Source organism: Miscanthus floridulus, chromosome 17 (genome assembly GCF_019320115.1).
Source record: "Miscanthus floridulus cultivar M001 chromosome 17, ASM1932011v1, whole genome shotgun sequence".
Taxonomy (NCBI): Eukaryota; Viridiplantae; Streptophyta; class Magnoliopsida; order Poales; family Poaceae; genus Miscanthus; species Miscanthus floridulus.
The window spans coordinates 25,910,786-25,917,813 of NC_089596.1; the positions used below are offsets into that span (position 1 = coordinate 25,910,786).

Below are 7,028 nucleotides of genomic sequence, written 5' to 3' on the forward strand. Positions count from 1 at the left end.
GGAGACAGAGAAGAGAAAATTCAAGTGTTTGATTACTAAAAAACACTCGGTTGTTCTATAGCATTTTCCAAACTTTAAGTTATATTCACCAATAATTTGTACGCCATATGAATTACAATCAGATATGTACTAGCTCATCAACTTATGCTCAAACATTGTTTAGCATCTTATTCTTTTGGGATAAATTTAGTGTGTATACTAATGAAAATTTATCATCTTTACTCTCTCTTTATTTTCGAACACAATACCCATTTTAATACTCTATAAGGCTGTCTCCAACAGGAGACGCATTGCGAAACACAAACCTAAAATGGGTCTCTAACACAATATCTATAGCCTCGAACAGAGTATCTATATGGAAAACCCATTTTAGGTGTCAGGAGAGACATAACCCAAATCTGAGTATCCTCTCTCCTGAAGACCCATTTATAGAAATAGTTGTCTTTTGTGTCTTATTGTTGGAGAAGATAAAAAATATGTATTAAACCCTTTGTCTGTAGCGATACCCAAAAGACGAATGAGTCTTGTTTTTTGAGTCGTGGTTGTTGGAGACAGTCTAATCTTAGGGGCAATTTCTTATTTGACCCTGGTTTAAAATTGTCTTTCTTCCTTGGCCCTGAAACAAAATTTCTTACCTATTTGGCCTCACTCGAAGTTTCGTTTTCCAATCTGGCCTTACCGTCATCTCCCGCCTCTAACACCGTTAAGTGGCACATGAAATGACCAAACTGCCCCTGAGACATTATGAGAAACCAAAGGTCACCCAGGCAGCATAACAACATAATTTTGAGCACTTTCAATCCAATTTTTATAATTTTGCTCAAAATTATGTTGTTATGCTGCCTGGGTGACCTTTGGTTTCTCATAATGTCTCAGTGGCAGTTTGGTCATTTCATGTGCCACTTAACGGTGTTAGAGGCGGAAGATGACAGTAAAGCCAGATTGAAAAACGAAACTTCGAGTGAGGCCAAATAGGTAAGAAATTTTGTTTCAGGGCCAAAGAAGAAAGACAACTTTAAACCAGGACCAAATAAGAAATTTTCTCCTAATCTTAATTTGGCATAATGAAAAGAGATGGTTTCTGAATATTTAATTTGGCTCATCTGATATTTTTAATATTTTTTAATTAATTTCTGAATCGCAATAAACACGTCCCAGGTAAGGATGAAAACGGAACGGAAATATCCCGAAACCGAACCGCATCGTTTTCTATATTTAATCCGATCGAATCCACATTTTCTTATCCGACTTTACCGTTTTCGCTTTCGCATTTGAGATGTTTCGTATTTCAAATGTAAAAGTAGAAAACGGTTTACATTTTTCGATCGTTTTCTACTTTTCTACTTTTAATTTGAAATATTCCGAATTCAAAATTCGGTTTAAACCGAATTTAGCCAACTGCACAGGTCATACAGCACAATTACAGGCTGCTCACCACGCAGCTGTGTTATTTCTACCGGTGGCTAGCTGCCTTCTCTTATAGACGGCGCCCAGCCTCATCTCTCTTATTATGTATTTGGTCGTGCACTTGTTTAATGCTATGCACTTGAACTAGATCATGCACGTGTTAGTTGTGAACTTGTTATGTATTTGGTCGTGCACTTGTTTAATGCTATGCACTGTGGGTCGGTATTTCGTATTGAATTTTTGCATACCGACCGTGTTCGACATAATTCCGCTCGAATTGGTTCGTTTCTGAAATTCTAGATATTCCGTAAGTTCGTGTTCGTTTTCGTGTCCAGCTTGTCCGCTTTCGCTTTCGCTTTTGTATTTCAAATGTAAAAATAGAAAATGGTTGAGGAGTTTTTCGACCGTTTTCATCCTTAGTCCCAGGCCATGGCGTCCTCGGGTTCTGTGCGCACGCTCGCCTCACCTGTGACTTCTGACCACTTCGCCCCCGCACACGCAATGTCAACCGCGGCGCGGCCAAGGCCAACACTCCCAGGTCCAAACTGGAGAAGAGTGGAGGCTGCGAGAGACACGCGGACTCGCGGAGCGAGCAAGAAAGAGAGGGCCACTCATGGCGGACTCGGCATCAAAAGATCGTGCGGCGAAGCGGTCAGGAAGGGGAGGCCCGGGAGGGGGAGATGAACCGAAGAAAAAGCGAGCAGGATCCCTCGGTGTCGACGCCGGCGGCGGCGGAGGATCCTCTGCTCCTGCAACAGCGCCGGCGTCAGCGTCGCGCGCTCACCAAGGGAGCGCTGCGGCGTCGTTGGTGGACGTCACGGTGGAGGACGCCGACGCCCTCGACTGCGGCGTGTGCTTCCTCCCACTGAAGCCCCCAATCTTCCAGGTATTGCGGCACACACAAATCCCATCTCCTGACGGTTCTTCTGAACCCAAATGTTCATTGTATGTGCACAAAAAATGACTCCCTGTGTGGCTGCGTTATTTCTTCCAAAAATCTGTCATTTCAATTATAACGATAGATTTAAATCCAACATGAAGATGTATAGCTACATGTCTATAAAAAGATGAATGAATTACATAAAAACTTACTTGAGCAGGACTTCACCCCCAGTTTGGAATTGAAGTTAGTACTGGTCCAATCCTCAACCAGTGTCATTTTCTCACCTCGAAAATGTCCCCTTGTACTAATATATATGACAAGTAACATACTTTTTATTTTTATTTTTGGGTGGGTTGGGTTGGGGTAGGGGTAGGGGCGGGGGGGTTTCAAAGTTGATTTCACGGCAGATGAGAGCTCAAAACATCACATTGAAACCTTAAAATCTCGTAGTAGCTACATTTTTTTCTGCATACTTCAACCAGTTACGACTGAATCTGCATCGAATCTTCATTCAAAGCTTCTAGTAAACAGTATGTTTGTTTAGGGCTTGCTAAATTTTATTGGGAATAGCTGGCCTCCATAAAGACAAGTACCTTCCCTCCCACCCTCCATTGTTTGATGATTTGTGTTGAAAGTTGAAACGTAAGCAGTAGTAACAAAGAGTAAAGAACATCTTTTTGTGTTGCAAACCCTTACTGACTTACATGAGGCCTAATCTCCCATTCCTGTATTTTTCATTTAATGGTATGGTCCCCATTCACTTGATTACCAGAAGGGTGTCCTCTTAGAAGGTCTGAAATCTAGTTAACCCACAAAATTGGTAAAGGCTTTCAAGTTTTTTTTCCCAGAAAAAAGGCTCTGCTGAAAGTTATAATTTTTTTTAAAAAAAATCTATTTTGAATAGGATCTCATTATTCCGAAACCACAACACCTTAGGATGTCACCTGTCATTCTATCCCTTATAAGTTCTAATTTCTCCCTGTTTTGCATGAAACCGGTTTGATTCCTAAAAACCGTATGATCGGGTGATCGATTCCAATATTGAGGTGAGAACCCTAGTTATGATTTTCTAACTGCAATTCAGCGGACTAGTGGATCAATAGTTTTATCTAAAAGGGCGTACCCAGTGCAGAGAGCTCCCGCTCTGTGCGGGGTCTGGGGAAGGGTGTCAGTGGCAAGCCTTACCCTCGCCTGTGCAATGCGAGGAGACCGCGACTCGAACCCGGGACCTTCCGGTCACAGGCGGTAAGACTCTACCGCTTGCACCCAGCCCGCCCTTCATCAATAGTTTTATCTATCCCTTAAAAAAGGGTTCTATCCTAGCATCATTTTCACAATTTAGCGGGTGCAAATAATTCCATAGTTCATTCTTGAAACATTCAATTTCTCACTGTCAAAGTCACTACATCCCAGCATATGTGCAATTGATCATGTTTGTGTCTGTAGTGCTACTCACCATCCTTAGTTTCTGCTGAAGTAAATGATCAGACATATCATCCTCCTCAAATCAGATTGCCTATCCAAAACAGAGCACCTCTAACTCTAAGAATCAGCTTATGGTTGTGGGTTAGGAACCATTATGCCCTGTCTGATTCTGTTGACTGACATTCCAGATTCATGAGGAACCAAAGCAACCTTGCTATTCTGATTCTGAAGTGCAATTAAACTACTTTTTTAGGAGGAACACTGCTGGACTGCTCCACATTTTTCTTTGCAGCAGCCAACTTACAATAATATTGTTTTTGTATCTGCTGAAGCATATAATTCTCTTTTCGAGCATGCAGGAGTAGGGCCAACTGTCTTTGTTCAAATAATAGCTCTTGATACTTTTTTTCGACCCTGCTTCAATATGCATCAATACGTAAAAGAAACCAACACCATCCGCATGATCGATGCTATAATATTTCGGGCACTTGCTTTATCTCTGGCCATATGTGTATATATTGGTTCATTCATGGATGACTTACCTTTTGATGTGTGCTGATGACACATGCATGCAGTGCGACGTGGGGCATGTTGTCTGTTCACTGTGCCGTGATAAGCTCCAGGCCACGGGCAAGTGCCATGTGTGTGGGCATCGCCACCGGCAACTACCGCAGGTGCCATGCCATGGAGCAATTGGTGGAATCCATCCGCGTCCCATGTTTGTACGCTGCCCATGGTTGTGCCTTGAGGGCGGCCTACTATGATCAAGAAAGCCACCGCTTGGTGTGCGAGCACGCGCCATGCCACTGTCCTGGTGAGGCTTGCAGCTTTGTGGGCTCCACAGCTGCACTCCTGGACCATGTCAGCACGGCACACAAATGGCCATGCATCACCACAATCAAAACCAACGATAATGGCTGTTTTAACGTCCATCTCCATGATGGCTTCAACCTCATCCTCGCTGATTGCTCCATCGGAAACAAGAACAAAGGTTCCACTTCCAGCGTCCAGTGCCTTCTCCTACTGACTGTGGAGCGGCAACAGCTTGCCCGCTTCATCTCTGTGCACTGGATTGACCCTCACGCTGCCAGCACCAGTGGTAGTCAGGGACCAACCTCAAAGGAAATGGAATGCGAGCTTTGGTACAGTTTCCTCAACAATATCCGCTGCAGTACTTGGTTAATCGACCATTTCCAGGTATGGAAGTTCAGAGTAGCCCGCACAAACCTCTCCAATGGGCTGCCTAAACTTTACGACTGCTTCCGGGTTGTCGTGCCAAATTCAGTTTTTGGAGATGGTACTGGTATCCAGATCAAAGTTCGCATTGACATAAATTGAAGTAGATTGGTGTGGGTCAGTCTTAACTAGTTATGTAAATTAGAACCTGCTGGTTAGCTTTGTCACCGCCCACTACTTGCTTAGTTGTTGGACCTGTTGGAAGTGTCGATCCCAGTTCAAGTGACATGTCAATGATTAAGTGTAGTAGCCTAGCATGTGGTGGTGTTGGTCTCTAATAGTTTGTTTGCATAGTACTTGGAATGACAGCTGCTCTATCTTATATTTGGCAATCTTAGTTTTAATAATGTTATTAGTTGGAGGGTTCCACTGACGAGATGTGTTAGAAAAAAAATCCTAAAGCTCTAAAAAATCATAAAATTGTTGTAAAACAGAGTGCTTAACCACATGATCTCTACTTTAATTAACATAAACACCGTCTTGTTCGCTTGGCTGATAAGTCAGACTGAAAAGTACTGTTCGCTGATTTGTTATGAGAGAAAAATACTGTATCATGGTTGATAAGTTCAAAGTGAGCTCGGTGAAGTAGATTGAGGTCGTCTTCAGGGGAATTCAGCGTCCTTATGATCGGTTGGCTTGAGTCGGATGGTGTTAGTGGATAACACTAGCTCGCCATTGCAATGGAACAAGCATGCAAAAAAGTTTTTTGAGAAAAAACCAGACCTTCGTATCATGCTCGTCGTCTCCGCCGGCGTGGTTAGGCACGACGAACTGGTACCCCCGCCGTGGAAGGGCACACATGGTGCTTGCCACTGGACTTGAGCCTGTCATGGTCATGGCACGGTGAGCAGACAGGGTGCCCCACGTCGGACTGTGTGCATGTGTTATAAAAAAGATATGCAAAATTGAACGACCAATTGTTGTTTGAGTGCTATCATGAATATAATGAAACATACTCCTACACTATAGGAGTAAGACACTACCATACTATCTGCTAAGTTCTTGGGACTTGCTAGTAGTGCTAGTTTCTCCCAGGAAAGAAAAGTAATGGAAACTAAAGAATGGTACTCCTCTGCATCACTTCGTTCTCCAATATTGGTCTGTTCTTCATATCAGTCAGTTTTCTAAGTTAAAACAAATTTCCTAAGATTAAATCATATTAAGTATTTTTAAATGTATATTGGTCTAGAAATATTTGGATATATTTTAAAAGAAATTATACAATTTTTTTTTGATAAAGTTCAATTTCTTTCCCTGAATTATCGCAAAAGTCTAATTTATCTCCCTCGTGGCGCCACGTAGGACGGCTGATGTGACGCCACGTCAGCTAAAACTGTTTTCAAAGCAGCTCGAGACGGTTTCAAAAGTTGGAGCAATCTAAAAGTCTAGTTTTTTTTTGGTTGAGGGAGGCAAATTGAACTTGTGTAATACTCGAGGGACGTCAGGTGAACTTTTTCGACTTGGCGATGACTAGGCCACTGGGGCCCATTTGGATGGAAGAAATGGATCCGTTTCTCACATGAATCGCTAGAAACGCTTCCAAACGGGTCAAACTGCTCGGAGCTCTTTCCTTCGTAAATATTCCAAACGGCGATAGAGTAGTTTCGCAGGGATTCGCTCGTCCCTGCATGCACCTATCCTTTGTTTTCGTCAAGATTACAATACCTGCCACCGTCTCCTTATCCCCTCGTAGCCTGGGATGAGCGGGACGGACGCCCCATGGCTGAGCGGACCGACGTCGAGAGCCGGAGCACTGGACTCCCCTCGACCCCCGACGATGGCGTCTTCTCCCTCGCCCCCGTTCGCACTGGACTCCCCTCATTAGCTCTTATTAGTCCAGAATTAGCCCACATTTAGACGTTCTAATTGGTATCCAAGAACATTAGCTCTGGGATCAAACACTCCCTTAGTCACACTGTCAATAATCTAGATTTGGAGCCAGTAGAGGTGAGTTGAAAGCATTAGGTTAGTTTCTTGTTGGGTGTAGCTTAGAGGGGCTTGAGGCTGTTCCTGGAGGATGATGTTTTGATAATGGAAGGAAGCTGCAGTGTCAAAGGTTTTTCTTCACTCTGCTTTC

The 7,028-nt window shown here is 43.4% G+C and overlaps 1 pseudogene; it reads left to right on the forward strand.

Annotated features, from left to right (window-relative positions):
* Positions 1–1,977: 1,977 nt before the first annotated feature.
* Positions 1,978–5,298, forward strand: LOC136518926 (E3 ubiquitin-protein ligase SINA-like 10; annotated as a pseudogene).
* The last annotated feature ends 1,730 nt before the right edge of the window (positions 5,299–7,028 follow it).